The sequence below is a fragment of the Apium graveolens genome, chromosome 5, assembly GCF_009905375.1.
Source record: "Apium graveolens cultivar Ventura chromosome 5, ASM990537v1, whole genome shotgun sequence".
Classification (NCBI taxonomy): Eukaryota; Viridiplantae; Streptophyta; class Magnoliopsida; order Apiales; family Apiaceae; genus Apium; species Apium graveolens.
This window is the reverse complement of record NC_133651.1, coordinates 268,550,490-268,567,944: the sequence shown is the minus strand read 5'-3', so window position 1 is coordinate 268,567,944 and position 17,455 is coordinate 268,550,490.

Here is a 17,455-nt window from a genome sequence, read left to right as displayed (position 1 = left end):
TCTTTCCTTTTTCATCAGCCTCTGAAATATGAGAAGTGTTTACCAGAGAAAGAGCTGACTTATTTAATTCTTTGATTACTTTTTCATCAGAGTTAAAATCAGTTATCAGGTTCACAGCATCATGATCTGCTTTTATCTCAGGATTTGTGTCTACATCAGGAGTTACATTCTGATTTGCTGTATCAGCTTGATCAATGTCAGTGGCTGATCTTTTCTTCCTTGGTACAATCCACTCTTCTGGCTTCCGAACTTCTTTATCTTCTTCATTTCCTTGTACAGGAACATAACCTTCTCTGGATAGAAAGTTCAGAAAAGTAGAGTTTAATGCAGTCACTCGCCGTGATTCAGAAGTTCTTCCACCTCTTCCTTTTCCTCTTGCTCTTGCAAATCTACCACCTCTCTTCCTCTTCCTTTAGCAGTCTTAGCTTCAGCTTCAATTTGAGCCAAAAGCTCCTTTTGTTGCATAACTGCATCTTCAGGTGTTAGATCAGGAAATTCTTCAGTTATATACCCAAGAGCACTCCTAGTATTCTTTTACTCAAACTTCTTGTCTTTGTAGTACAAGACAATCTCTTCACCTGTTTCCTTATGTCTGTAAGGAAAGAACATCTATTTAGCTTCTGCTAAATTTGAGATTGTAATATCATCATCCTCAGGAGCACCAACCGTAGTCTTGTGCTTGGCTTTATAAGCACCAGTAGACTTTCTTTGTCCTGAAGAATCATTCTTCTTAGAATGTTGAAGTTGTTGAGCAGTAGAAGCAATTTGAACATCTGTAACTGGATTATTCTTATCACAATCATCATCAATATCTTTGTCCTTTGTCTGAATAAAATCTGGTGTACATTTTGTAGCAGCTATCTTCTCCCCCTTTTTGGCATCAGTATTTGAAAGAAGAGAAAACAAAGCATCCAGTTTATCATTTATAGGAGAAACCTCATCTTCCAAGGAGGAAAGTCTAGAGGCCATGCTTTCTTGAGATTTAACAACATCTTTGACGGTATTTTTCACAGAAATAGTTGTGGCCTTAAGATGCAACTTCAGATCAGGAGTTTGAATTTCATCATAAGCACGATGAATATGTTGCAGGCCAACAGCAGATGAGATAGAAGTATTTGCACGTCTCCATTTATAATTCCATTCTGTCTGTCTGAAATACTCAACATCAGGATTGTAATAAGAAGGATTTTCAGTGAAGTGCGATGAAGAACCAACATTGGACTTCTTAGATGCATCAATTGAAGACTTAAGCGGAGCAGTATCAGGATCATCATCATCACTATCATTGTCAGAGTCAGACAATCCATCAGAAGAATATGCATAATCAGGCAGAATTGCCTTGCCTTTATCCAGATTCTTTGTAAGAGATGCCTGTGGTTGATGTGATCCTGAAACAAAAACATAGTAACACCTAAATCTCTCTGTTCTTTTCAAGTGATCTCATCACTTCTCACACAATATATTACTTTTAAGAGTAATATTATTCTCACAGAAGAAACTTTATAAGTAAAGAAAAACTTATAAGATTCTTGTCTCAAAACTACCTCTCTTTTTGCCAGTACAGAAGACTGCCACTCAAAATATTTTTCATTTTTTTTTATTTTCACACAGTCTCACAGAAAGGCTCAATAACACATATAGCAAAGAAATAAGAGATGGATGAGAAGAGTTGTATGCTTGTCATATAAATAGAGGTAACCTCAAATAAGAGACTATTTATAATCATACAAATATGAGAATATATGAGAAGTTAACAATACCTAAAGGTGATTCCTCAAGTGGAAGTGTTGAAAGTGGAGGAACAAACAGCACATTAGGATGCTTTTTCAAACTAGCAACTAGTAATGAATCATCAATTATAGCTAGTGCAGTTGAAGGATGATTCTCAGTAGAAACTGTTGTATCATCAGTATTTGATCTGTCAGGAGAAGGTGAAAGACCAGTATCAGTACTTTGAACTGATCATTCTTGTAGAGTCTAAGACATGTGAGCTGCTTCAGCAATGCTTGGTGAAGGTTCTTGTGTGCTCTTCTCAAAAATAGGATCATCAATGATTGCATCCACTCGTAACAGTATCTCCTGATGAGTTTGCTTTTCCTGAAGTAGTCGAACATAGTCTGCAAGAAGATCACTCTGAGCAATATTAACAATGATTTATGCAGCCTCAGCATCTGCATCTTCCCTTTGAGAAGATGGTTCTTGTGTGACTGTATGTGTTGCAGTTGCTAAATCTCTTTGAGACATAGGTTCTTGTGTACTAACATCCTTGCCAAGAGGTTGAGTCTTCTTCTTCTTTCTGATATATCCAACTACTTCCTCACTTCTTCTTTTCAACTGACTCTTTGGAGTTTTCTTGTGTTCAGCAGTTGCTTCAATTACTGGAAGCTTGTCAAGCAGAGCACTAGCATCAGTAGTTGGCTCCTTGATTCCAGTAGTGTCAATCAAGTCATCAGGATTTTGATCAATGGACTTCTTGATTTTAGACAGGGACCCTATTGGCATCTGATCATCTGATTCAGAATCTTTATGAATGATCAGTCTTATTTTCCTGATTGGAAAGCAGTCTTCTTTCTTCTCACTCTCACTTAGTGAGACTTGTTTAGCTATCTTTCCAGATGTGACAGATTTCTTAAGCAACCTTTTCTTTGTTACAACTGATGTTTTTTGAGAGACAACATAGGAGGCTAATTTAGAGGCTTGTTGTGTTTGCTGTTTGGAAAAAGAAATGCTTGGGCTAGAAACAAGATGGGTGATTTCTTGAGTCTTAGCATTAGGAATTGTAACGGAGGTGCCAACATCAGGATTTGCAGGCACTTTTGTAGAAGTATGTCTATTTCTCAACAGAAATTGCCTGACCTCTCTAGGAAGAAAGGGTAGTCCTGAAAATTTATTATTTTCATCCCTTTTGATATGATCAGTGATTGCTTTTTCAGAAATTTGAAAAACAGGGAGTAATTTATCATCATCAAAAATATCATTAGGGCATAGATAAGTGAAAATCAGTTATAAAAATCTAGTATACCCTATTATTCCTGAAGCATCTGCTATCATAGCAATTATGAACTGTAATATAGTATTACCATAATCAAAATTACCAGAGTTAAGAAGAGAGTACCCAATTCTCAGAGAATGGAAGAACATCAAAGTTTGTTGTCTTATTCAAGAAACATCTACTGATGCAGTCAAAGAAAAAGTTCCTCTCTCTTTTCAGTTTGGTTCTGACCAGTTCCCAATGGTTGTGATTTCTCCTTGATAGCCTAAATTCCTTAGCATATCAAATAACTGCTCATTGGTGTGAGTATCAGGATCACCATGAAGAGCAGGCAATCTCAAGGCTTGAAGCATAATGTCAGCATCAACTTCATATCTTTAGTCCTTAAACTCAAAAGAAAAGCCATTATATGTTGAATTTACAACTGTTGTATTCCAGACCTGCATGACAGCCATGTATGACACCTTAACAGGATTTGTGAGAGCATATCCAATTGGACATAGAAGGAGAAAATCCTGAATATCATGAAAAGATGATGGTAAATGCTGATGTATAAGCAGAGCTAAGTAATTGTTAGTGCCAAATGTGTTTCCATGAATGATTGTGGTTTGACTGAAGATTGGTGAAACTTCAAAAGTTGTCATGATGTGAATATCTTGTGCGAGAGAGTAAGTGTGAGATGTGTGCAGTGAAACTATGTGTATGATGAACTGTGTCACAGAATTTCTTCTGATTTTATAGCTTCACTTTTCAGAAATATGTTTAACACACTTGTATGAAGAAGGTAACCTAGCAAATTTGACTTCGAACAGGAAATAATATCTGAGTAATTGATTTTAACGTTGGATGAAATTGCGGAAGTAAATACAAAATACATACAGTTATATCAAGACAAAATTGTAGAAATTTGTTTATATGATAATCCACCAATAATCATTAATTAAGTGGGACACTTAATTGCAACAATAAAGCTTACTCAGAGATTGATTAACACTAATAATCTGAATTAGAACGTGCTGACCTGTCATCAGGATTTGAGACCTTTCTTCTGTCAGGATTTGACTAACTCAGGATATGTCGATTCAAATTTAACATTTGTTTGTCAAATTATCACAAATTTATTAGTAACCACAATTTTAATCAAAACATTCATCAAGAAATATAGTTCAAGTAGATGAAGTAAAGATTAACAAGCTTCAAAGAGAACATTCATATGCACATAATACGAGATAAACAAAGACTAAATCTTGTAATCAAAAAAAATTTCATTAAAATATCAAAAGAGTACATTTTATGAAATTTGTAGATTACATGCAAAAGATTAAAAGATAATCCTAGTCTAAGATGGTGAACATTAATAGCCTTGGTCTAAGAAGGAAAGCTATCGATTAGTTCCTCCTGTTGCTGACAACTAGCACAGCAAGACGGATGATTCGTTCTTGCTGAAGAAGAGCCTCTCTCCGTTCTTCTTCCAAGCGATCAAGATGGAGTTGATAGTCCATCTCAAAGAACAAGAGATTTATCCGAACCTCTTGTGGAACCAAGTTCCATATCTCATCAGGAATGGCAGTGACGTGCCATTCCTGTTCCCAGTCACCACAACTGACCTCGACATTGAAGTTTTCATAGTTCATAAACATGTTTACAAGAACCATTTTTACGAGGAAGGAAATAGTGAGAATTAAAGGAGAGAGAATGGTTTTGTGTGAGAATAGAAGATGATATGTCTGAGATGAAATGACGGTTAAATAGCCAATGAAATATCAAGGGACTAGAGGACTGATTAATGATTAAGTGTATAGTTAACTTAATGAATTAACCAAAAGATTTCTTTTTAAGGCGCGTCTCCCTAGACCGATGTGTAATGATGACAGTGATATATTTATTCGAACATGCACAATTAGCAAATAAATTCACTTAATTTTTCATGCATATAAAAATAGAATACATCAAATATTTCTAGCTTAACAACTAAAAATCATAACATTTAGGACATATCAGTATTTGATCAATATACATCATGATTTGATCAAATAGATAAAATAAAAATTTACTTGTCCCAATTAACCATACCAAGTTCATTCACAAGCTTTGTAAATGTTGCTTCAGGTAATGGCTTTGTGAAGATATCAGCCAGCTGCTGTTCAGTAGGAACAAAATGAAGCTCTATGGTTCCTTCCATGACATGTTCTCTTATGAAGTTATATCTGATACTGATGTGCTATGTAAGAGAGTGTTGTACCGGATTTCCTATCATAGCAATAGCACTTTGATTATCATAATAAATAGGAATTTTTTGAGAATGATAATCCATAGTCCATGAGCTGATTTCTCATCCACAACAACTGAGCACAACAACTCTCAGCTGCAATGTATTCAGCCTCAGCAGTTGAAGTAGAAATAGATTTCTGCTTCTTGCTAAACCATGAGACTAATCTGCCTCCCAAGAACTGACAGCTTCCTGAGGTACTCTTCCTGTCTATTTTGCATTCAGCAAAATCAGCATCTGAATAACCACAAAATGCAAAATCAGCTTCTCTTTCATACCAAAGTCCAAGAGAAACAGTACCCTTGAGGTATCTGAAAATTCTTTTTACTGCAATAAGATGTGGTTCCCTTGGATTTGCCTGAAATCTTGCACATAAACAAGTGGAAAACATAATGTATGGCCTGCTAGCAGTTAGATATAATAGAGATCCAATCATACCTCTGTAGGTTGTCACATCAACTGATGTACCTTCATTTGGATCAAGTTTTGTAGTAGTTTCCATAGGAGTACTTGCAGTTGTACTTTCTTGTATATTAAACCTCTTCAGTAGATTTCTTGTGTACTTGGACTGATTGATCTAAATGCCATTATCAGTCCATTTAATCTGTTAGCCTAGGAAGTAACTCATCTCTCCCATCATACTCATTTGATATCTTGATTACATCAACTTTGAAAACTTATTACACAGTGTTTGATTAGTTGATCCAAAAATGATATCATCAATATAAGTTTGAACTAAAAGAAATTTTTTACCTTTATTCAGATAAAACAAGGTTTTATCTATTGTACCTCTTTTGAATCCACTTTCAAGTAGAAACTGAGCAAGGGTTTCATACCATGCTCTAGGTGCTTGCTCCAGTCCATAGAGTGTTTTATCAAGTCTGTAAACATAATTAGGATGTTTAGGATCCACAAATCCTGGTGGTTGTTCAACATAGACTTCTTCTTCAAGTTTTCCATTGAGAAATGCACTCTTGACATCCATCTGGAAGACTTTGAACTTCTTGTGAGCAGCATATGCCAAGAAGATTCTGATTGCTTCCAACCTAGCGACATGAGCAAATGTCTCATCATAGTCAATACCATCCTGTTGAGAATATCCTTTTGCCACCAATCTTGCCTTGTTTCTGATGATTGTTCCATCAGAATCAGTCTTATTTCTAAAGACCCACTTTGTCCCCACAATTGACCTGTTCTTAGGTCTAGCCACCAGCTTCCATACTTCATTTCTTTCGAACTCATTCAATTCTTCTTGCATAGCCATGACCCAATCTGTATCCTTGAGTGCATCTTCTACTTTCTTTGGCTCTTCTTTTGAAAGTAGATTATGATATATACATTCATTCTGTGTTGCACTTCTTGTCTTTACACCATCATCAGGATTTCCAATGATCAGATCAGGAGTATGATCCTTAGTCCATTTTCTGGCACTAAGAAGTATCCTTCTGGAACTAGATGCTCCCCCTAAATTGTATGCCTGATCAAATCCATTTGAGGCTCCCCCTGAATCTGTTGGGTTATTTCCTGATGAATTATTGGGACTTGACTCATGTTCTTCTGATGTTGAATCAGCATTGGATTGAGAAGAACTTTGAGATGATTCTTCAGTGTTAGTATCATCAGCTAACCTTTGCTATTGCTCCCCCTCAACTTGTGCAGGCTCATTAGCACAATGATTATCTTCAGAATATGAAAGAGTGTCAGGATTTGGATCATCAGGATTTGACAGTTCATTAGAGTTTGATCCAGATTCCAACAATGCTTTTTCATTTGCAAAGATTAAACTTTCATGAGTGTCTTCTTCAAAACCAGGAATCTTCTTATCATCAAAAGATACATTGATGGAGACTACTACAGTGAGTGTTCTTAGATTGAACACTCTGTAAACTTTTGATGGTGAGTATCCAATAAAGATTCCTTCATCATCCTTTGATTCAAACTTTCCAAGCTGATCAGTATGAGTTCTCAAAACAAAGCACTTACATTCATATACATGAATATTTTTGAGACCGTGCTTCTTTTCTTTTAACATTTGATAAGGAGTAACACCATGTCTATTTATCAGAGTGACATTCTGAGTATAACATGCTGTGTTTACTGCTTCAGCCCAGAAGTAAGTGGGTAGTTTTGCTTCTTCTAGCAGAGTTCTGCCAGCTTCAATTAAGGTTCTGTTCTTCCTCTCAACAACACCATTTTGCTGAGGTGTACCTGGAGCTGAGAATTGTTGCTCTATGCCTTTGTACTTACAGAATTCCTCCATCTTCGAGTTCTTGAATTCAGTGCCATTATCACTTCTCAGGATTTTCACTTTGTGAGTAGATCCATTTTCAATTTGCCTTATATGGTCCAGAAGAATTTCTAGAGTTTCTTCCTTTCTGTGTAGAAAATAAACCCATGTATACCTAGTGAAATTATCAACAATTACAAGTGTGTACCTTTTCTTGTTGATGGACATTATGTTCACTGGTCCAAAAAGATCCAGGTGCAATATGTGATATGGCTCATAGATAGAGAATTCTATTTTTCTTTTGAAAGATACTCTTCTTTGTTTAGACTTTTGGCAAGCATCACATGACCATCACTTGAGTATAGCATGTTTGGCAATCCTCTTACAAGCTCTTTCTTGGAAAGTTCATTGATTGAGTTGAAATTGAGATGTGAGAGCTTCTTATGCTAGTTCAAGCTCTCATTTATTCATGCTTTAGAGATAAGGCAAGTAGCTTCCTTTTCAAGACTTTCATGTAGCCTTGCTTCATAAATGTTACCATGTCTATATCCTATCAAAATAATTTTCTTTGACTTGTTATAAACAACTTCGCAGTGTGAATCATAGAATACAACATGATAACCTCTGTTAGTGATTTGACTGATGCTTAGAAGATTTTGCTTCAGTCCTTCCACCAGAGCTACATTCTCTATTTCTACCTTTCCAATTATCAAGTTGCCATATCCCAGAGTATGTCCTACATTTCCATCTCCATAAGATACATCTGGACCAACCTTCTTCTCAAATTCTGACAGCAGGGATTTATTTCTAGTCATGTGTCCTGAACATCCACGATCCAAGACAAGTGTATTTTTCTTGTTACCCTGCAATCAGAAGAATAATTAATTAGAAGGATTTTTAAGGACCTACACTTGTTGGGTCCTCTTTTTGGACAACTTAAATCTTTATGTGTCATGAGTACTTTTGACAGTCTTTCCTTGGCCAGGATTTGTCTTGTTAGAAGCAAGTTTAGTAAAACTAACAGAATTAATCAAACAAGCAACTTTATTAAACTTAGGTAAAGGTTCATAGTAATTGTGATACAACTTTTAATAAGAACTACAAGTATAAATCGAATGCCAACTACTACCACAATGAAAACAAGGATTTTGTGGTTTATAAAATACCGATCTACCCCTAACATCAGACTCAGGAATAGCAGTTTTCCTTTTCTTATTCCTCCCGCAATCAGTAGCAAGATGATTAGTATTTCCACAGTTAATACAAGTTTTTCTAGAAGAATTGGGAACAACCTTGTAATTTGAATCCTTAGAAATACCTTGCTTACCATTCCTGTTTCTTTTAGGACTTTTTACTTGAGGTTTGTCAGTAACCTCAGATATTTTCTTTTTCAATTCTCTTGCTGACAAAAGTTCTATGTTCTTTTCTTTATGACCAGACTTAATGGTTTCCTTGCTTTTCTTTCTTTGAGTTTTATCATCTACCACTTTTTCTTGTGATACTGATGTTGAACCCTTTTCAAAAGTGGATTTGGGTTCATCAGTTTTTGATGAAATAAATTTAACAGGAGTTTTAAGGGAAATTTTATTTTCAGTGTCAACATCCTTAATTCCATCTTTATAGCCTAGGCATTCTTTCTAGTTTTTCTTTGAGATTATCTCATGAACCTTTTTGCCTGAATCAGCCCAGGCTTTAAGGGTTTTTTTCATTTTCTAGATCATTTTCTAGCATACTGTATCTAGCCTCAAGAATCTTAATTGTATGTTTATCTCTCTCACATTCCTTCTTCAATTCTATCTGATAAATTAAGTCAGACTCTAACTGATCATTCCTAAATTTCAAGGTGTTAATTTCAGTTATAAGTCTATCATTTTCTAAAGTCTTATTCTTAAAACTACCATGCAAATATTTAAGAATAGATTTCAATTCAGATATATTTTGAGTATCAAAAGAGAAGAAAGGAGTTTGTACCTTAGGCTCAGAAGCAGCAGGATCATCAAGACTGGCCATCAGTGCATAGCATGTGTTTTCACCTTCAGAGTCAGAGGAGTCAATCCAATTTTTGCTTGAAGTGATCAGGGATTTGCTCTTCCCTTTATCATGCTTTTTGCTTGCACTCTGAGGCAAAGTGACCAGGTTCATCACAGTTGTAGCACTTGATCTTTGTCCTCTCTAGCTTCCCAGCTTTAGAGTCCTTTCCATCTTTTTTCCCAGTTGACTTCTTTTCACCTCCAGTGAACTTCTTCCTGAAGCTTCTGTTGTTCCTAGACTTCCTGAATTGCATTCTCCTGAAGCCCTTAACCAGCAATGCGGCCATTTGCATGACATCAGAATCTTTCATGTTCTCATCAGTTTTTGAATCAATATCATCATCAGGATTTGATGATGAATCATCAGTATCTGATTCTGGAAAATTGTTCTTCTTTCGTACAGCTCCAACAGACTTTTCTTTTGAAGCTTTATCATTAACTTTCAAAGCAACAGATTTCCCTTTTCCGCTTTTCCTCTCTCTCCTTTATTGAACCTCAAAATCATGAGTTCTTAACATGCCATAGACTTCATCCAGAGTAATTACGTCCAGATCATACTGATTTCGTACGATTGAAGTCTGAGTCTCCCATTCTTCACTCAAAGCTCTAAAAAACTTGGTGTTTGAATCCTCTCGATCATACACCTTTCCCACCAAAGACAGATTGTTTAGCAGAGTCAGATTTCTGTCATAGATGTCAGTAAGACTTTCATCAGGCTTGGCCTCAAAGTGTTCATATTCTTGAATCAGAACAACCCTTTTGTTCTTCTTGATGGCCATGGTTCCTTGACATTGAGTTTCAAGAGCATCCCAAATTTCTTTGGCGGTCTTGTAGGCTATGACCCTGTTTGACATCACAGAATGAAGACTGTTATGTAAAATGTTTCTTACCTTTGCATCTTTTAGCACAGCTACTTTCTCTTCTGGTGTTCATTATGTCTTCTCCTTTAGTTGATAGTGTTCAGCAACAGTAGGAGTTGCAGACACCAGTTTTGTGGGCATGAAGGGTCCATCATTGATTACATCTAGATAATCTGGATCTGTAGCTGCTAGGTACATGAGCATCTTCACCTTCCATGTTAGATATTCAGTCTTTTTCATATTGGGAATTTTAATGCTTTCATACTTGTTCAGAGACATGTTTAGATTGTTTCTGATTGTAAATTTATCAGTGTGCTCTTATACCAATTATTGCCCAGTAAAGCTATAATTGTTTAAGGGGGGTTGGATATAATTGTATAAATGTTTCGAAAAAGTAATAAAATATAACAACTTTTTATATATCTGATAAAAACTGTTACAAAATGTACAGCCCCCCAAATTCGGGGTCAACGGATTTGGTCGTTACTATGAAACCTCAATCCAAATCAACCTGTTAAATCAATAAATAAATGCCAGCGGAAGATAATTATTATTTATGACCCCAAACTACTCCAAGATCTTTTAAGGTTACAGTTCTAGAAATAAAAATCTGAATTCCATAAATAAATTTTCTCTCTCTTTTAAAACTCTTTTCAACAAATTCCAAACTCAAAGCTAAACCCCCTTGTATAACTTCGAAAAGAAGTATACTAGGCCCAACCATAAAATATCACAAATATAATATAATATAATATAAACAACTTTACACAAAAGAATTTACACTAGTTCGTAAACCCTGGACCAACCACCTTCCAAAAGCTTCTTCTTTGCTTCTTTGAATTACGCGGTTAAACAGCGCAAGCTAATCCTCACTGGAGGTTAAATTTGAAAACAGGCAAGTATGAGCGAAAGAAATGCTCAGCAAGATCATTATAGTGAATATAGGGTCATTTTGATATAAAACCGACATTTACATTAGAGCAGAACATTTAAAATCATAATTGCTGAATCATAAAATTTTAGTTGAGGAACCCCAGAATTGATTCCTTAATTGTATTCAAGACCTTTTTTATATTTTCAAGCGAAATGCTTCAGCAATACTTTGAATCTTGACGAGAATCAAACTCGTAAAACAGTTTTATGAAAATATCGTAAATAACAATAACAAGAAACAATGATTATGGATTGAATCATAAACTTTACTCAAAACTGAACTCTTGAAATTAATACTTATTTTGTTGTCATATCAAATTAGATATCAATATGAACTTTGATGCTCACAACACCCATACTGAAGTCAACATCAATCATCTATACCGATACCACCTTTGATATTTAACAACAATGTAAGTATCAGCATAAATCAGAATCTGAATCAAAACTGCATTTCACCATTATTCCAAAACAGAAATAGTTGATAAATCATTTATTCTATGAATATAAAAAATGATATGATAATTTAGATTAGGATCATTCTCCGACGGACGTACTATCACATGCTGATCAGCCCGTGTGATAGCACAAGGTCATGATTCGTAGAAACGTGACCCCAAAAACACGAGTACTCAAATAAAAGGCAATATACTTGCCTGTGGCAAAAATTGTGTCATAATATTCCATATGGCACTTAGAAATAGCCCTCCGCTGGACCGTCCATCCCGGTCACTTACGCAATTATGATCCAATCTTAAAACCTTTTATTGAAATGGGGTCATAATAATCGACACCCGAAATAATTTTATTCCCCCAATTCTTGGGTAGGAATATTCGCAACCAAATCACTTTTCTCAAAATCCAAAACATTTATAAATCAGATAATTGGATAAGTAAAATCACTTGACTATTCTGAACATAGAATAGCAGATGAATATTTGCATAAACAGAATTATTTAATTCAGCGATATGTAAAACATTTATCGATTCTAAACTGAGAATAGGGAAAGCAATACTTGCATCAAAAGATTTAAAATAAATATCACTTGAACAATAAGTGATGATAGGGATACTTGCCTTTGGGTTTTTAGCAGTTAGTCACACTCGCAACGGCACATCTATTTTGACCTTCTGTCTCAAAATATCACTGTCTTTCTTTTCAACACTTTACTAATATGCTGCTCTTGCTATTGCTAGAAACCAGGTGCCCAATACCATTCCATCTCATTCTTTATCCAATGTCTTATCCTGATCAACTCGAATGATCCACATCTATGATTAAAAGATATAACTTTAATCACCTAGACGATAATCACTCGACGAACTGCGCGTCAAAAGCCTATCGTCTACCCATACGATAGCCCACACATAAATATAACAGACAAAAACGGGACTTTTGATCCACATACACACATAATTCACATAGCACATAAGCACATAACTCATGTATCACATAATTCATATCACAGATGACTCGGTTCGTCAAAAGGTTCGACTCGATACGTTTAAAACGGAAATCGGGTCAAAATATAATTTATCGATCAAAAATTTACTCAGAATGATTCGTAAAACAAGCAACCTTTCGAAACAAAAGGATTTGGGTCTCGAAAGTATTTTTAATGAAAGCGGAATATTTTTCTGAGTCTAGAGGCGTTCGTTTCGTATTAAACGGATGAACGGTTTATTTATAAAATATCTTGTCCCAACACATAATTAAGTTTCGTAAAAAAATTAATTATATATCCTCGTTGATGTCTCCGATAATCGTAGGTTACGTTCCCATATTTTCGGAATTAATTTCCCGAAAATCGGGCAGCGTCTCCTTTGTTTATCAGCCTACCCATCGAACATCCGGACGTCAAATCAATCACAACACAGTCAATCGCAATCCAAAATCCAATCACCAACTTCAGTCAATAACGTCCATTCACAATTTCTCCTATACCAATTAAATACAATTATTAATCATTATCATCCGTATTTTTATGTTTTAATCTGTATTTTACAATTTGTATTCGTATTTTGTGTTTTAAATCGTAGGACTCAGATCGAATCATCATAGTCCACCGTCCGCTCGTAAAAATTCATCGCGGACGGCGGCAAAATTTTCGGGGCACCCGATTATTCGGGTTCCAACGCAAAAATTTCACCGATAATTTATAAATTAATTCCGCACGAAACCATTTAATATTACGAATATTAATCAAACGATTCCTGCAGAAAATTAGATTAACATAATTAAAATTCAAAATTGAACAGAACAGCACGCGCGTGACACGCACGCAACACCACAACAACAATCAGAAACGCGGAGATAGCCGAAAAAGATCCCGAAAAAGACACACACACACTGTATTACACACACAGCACACACAGTAATACATATGACGTATGTATATATATATATATGTATCTAGATTCCTGACATACCCATCAACGAACACAAACAGCTGCGGGATAAAATGAAACAGGGGGCGGCGGAAGCGCCGAAAAATTGAACACTGGTGGCACCGGAATAAAAGCACGGGCGTGAAAAAAGAAAGAAAGAAGGAGAAGGGATGATGACACGGACGAAGTCAAGGGTAATAGTGAGTGGAAGAGACCGAGATCGCCTAAGAGAGAGAGATAATCGCGAGAGAGAAGAGACCCGGGGGGGTTACACAGGGGTGAGTTTCTTTTATTTTTTTGGTGAGCTGTTCCACCAGTCAGAACAGGGCACGCATAAAAAATTTCCTGAAATAACAACACGTGTCCCTCCTTACTGACTGAAATTCGATTTTTTTGTCCCGCATATCGCGTTTTTAACGAAGCAGTTTATAGATAACTAAAATCCAAAAGATTATAGAAATTATTCAAAATTCTTGGAATAATTCGAAATTAATAAAAATAAAATTTTCATAATTTTTAATGAATTTTTGATTCGCTCTCTATATCTGTATTGCGCGATTAATGAACCGAGCTACCCTTAAAATAATTTCAAAAAAAATCACGAAAATCTCCTTAAAATGTTATAAATATCCCGAAGTAAATAAAAATGTAACTTTTGAAATTTTAAAACAATTTCTAAAACACAATTTATATCTGCTTTTATAAATTAAACCGCGGGTGACATTAATCCTAAAAATTTCCAAAATAATTTTAAAATTTTCAGAATATTCTAAATTTAAATAAATACGAGTTTCATAATTTCTGAAGAATTTTGGAATTAAATACGGATTTAACAAATAAATACGATCAGAAAATCATTTAAGGGTAAATAATTAATAAAATATTGATTTCTCAATTTTAAAAGTTCCTAAAAATAATTAATACAATTATGAAGCCATAAAATGATTTTAGAGATAATCCCCATATTTATGAAAATAAATCTTGAATAGAATCAACTTTAAATACAAAAGCAAAATGACACAGTTTCACAACTAATTACACAATTACTCCTCGAACACCAATAATCACATATAATTAGTAACAAAATAATATCCAACTAACTGAACCCATACACATATTTTATTCTACACATATAAAAATTCAAATACTCAAATAATATCACATATAAATATTCAAAGCATCAACTCCAATTACCAAATAATTCACTAAAATTCACATAAAAATCACATAAACAATTCCAAATAATAATAATAATAATAATAATAATAATACTTGAAAATATGGGATATTACACAAAATCCTCTCAAGAAATACTGATGTTCTTGAGAGCTGCTAGGTCGTATGATCCTCGAGTGTTGTACACTAAGTGATGACCTAAACTGTGTTTATATACTACACAGCTACAACAGATTAATCTAAGATATGTATTATAAAAAACTAACTAAAACTGATACATATCTTAAACTAAACAGATAAAGTCCTATCTCTCAGACGTAACAGATATCTGCTCCACATTATAAGGAATAAAACAAATCCTCTAATGCTGACTATCTTCAAATACTGATGTCATATAAATCCTGATGATATTCCAAATCCTAACGGTACATCAGATCCTGATGACATCCGAACATCAAGATCCTGAGCTTCTTCTTGATCATTGAGAATTCAATATGTAACATGGGGGTCCTCGAATAGGTAGTCTCACACCTGGAGGTGGAATAGTTTGTATTGGTGTAACCGTCGCAATAGGTATTATAGCTGACACCGGCGGAACAGCATGACGTGGATCAGATGACGGTCTTCCAATTGAAGACTCCGAATGATCAGACGATATCGAGATAAAGGAATCTGCCATCGTTGCTATCTGAAAATCACACTACTAGATAAGAATCTCAAATCTCGTCACGTATCACACTAAATCCTACTATTTAGTCATACTCAACCTTTCGACGTTCAATTTCTTTATTTCCTAATACTAATTTTAACCCTCTACCCATTCCCGAAAATCTAGCCTTATGGCAGTGACTTTAGACCCTAGTTCTCATGCCAAACCTGTAACTCCCTCCAAACTTGGGTTAGAAGTTTAGGGTCCACAACACACACATACACCAAATTTAAACCTGTTTAGGAATATAATAATATATATACAATGACCCAACTTACCATAATATACGGATCGATGAAGTTTAAAGTATGCCCACAAGCCACAACCTTATTTGTATTACAACGTTCCAAATTTTATTTTATTTATCTTACAAATAAAGTAAACTTTACTATAAACTATTAACACAAACTAAGACAAACATCAACTGCTAGCTTATTCCATATCAACCTGGGTACCTAGCTCACACACTTGTTTGGGGATCCTCGCTACCACCAGTTTCCTTTTTCACTGGAAAAAAATATAAGCAGATTTGCAAGAGTGAGCTAACTAGCTCAGAAAGTCATAATGACAGTCACTGAGATTAACAATGATCAATTGAAATGATATAAGGAATCAAGTTTACTGATAAGCAATGACTAAAATTGGATATTCATTTTTATTTTAAAAACCAAGGTTAGGCTACTGATCAGTCACACACTAACCCCGAGCAAGGCTCCCAGCTTTGCTCTATATACTGGATCTAAGGCACACACCAGCCTATTATGACCATGAATCTGGCCCGACCACGAATCTGGTCCATATTTAAAAACAATCTAATTTCAGAATAACAATATGATAAGTAATGTAAATCAGTAAGCTGAATCATAAAAAACATTTATTTCGAAGCATAGGATGATATGTAATTCCATGAAGGTATAACAAGGAAATATAAAGGTTGGGTTTCAATCAAGGAAAGAATTAGAAAGTAGAAGACCAAGGGTTACAAAGATTAGTCTTTGGTTTAACAAGGCATAAGGGTTGGTATGTTAAGCAATTCCACATCAAGAATCAGTATGTGGTAGATATGTATTTGTGGAGTACTATCGTATAGGTGTGGTTTGTATCCAAGAATTAGAAAATCAATGGTTTACAAGAAATCAGGTTTGCGGCTCAAGATCAATAAGAATCAGGGTTTAGGAATAAGTACTTCAAAGTACTTGCAATATAGAACAAGGACTATTTGGAATAACATAATGAAGAGAGTTCAAGGGTACTTGCAATATATCATAAGAATGAGCAGAATCACTTGCCTTATCAATTCGCTTTCACTCTACTTGCGCTCGTCAATTGGTTCCCACTCACTGCCTACTTGCTTTCCCTTTATACGCCTCACTTCTTCTGTTAAATATCACATGTATACATCAATACTCATTCTCATCTCATTCTATTCGTTACAAGCTTCTTACTATCCTTCGTTTCACCCGAAACTGATGTACGGATTGAAAGTTGTGAACAAAATCGTCAAACAATGCACATACAGTCATAATATGCATCAATCAGAGCACATATAACACGTAGCATGTAAGATATTCAATTAAAATAATTATTCGAAGAAGATTCGGGGTTAAAATGATTTTTCACGTATTTAATACGAATTTTTGAACATTTTTCGGAATTTAAATTGGACTCCGAATTATTTTATAATTAAATAATAGGGTTCGAACACCTAATCTGACTTTAAAATAATTTTATAATAATTATCGAGCCTTGAAAATAATTTTAAATTATATTTTAAAGCTCGAAACTATTTTTCAGAATTTTTAAATCAAAAATAAATAATTAAATCCAAATATTAAATCAATTAAAATTAATAAATAAATAATTAAATTAAT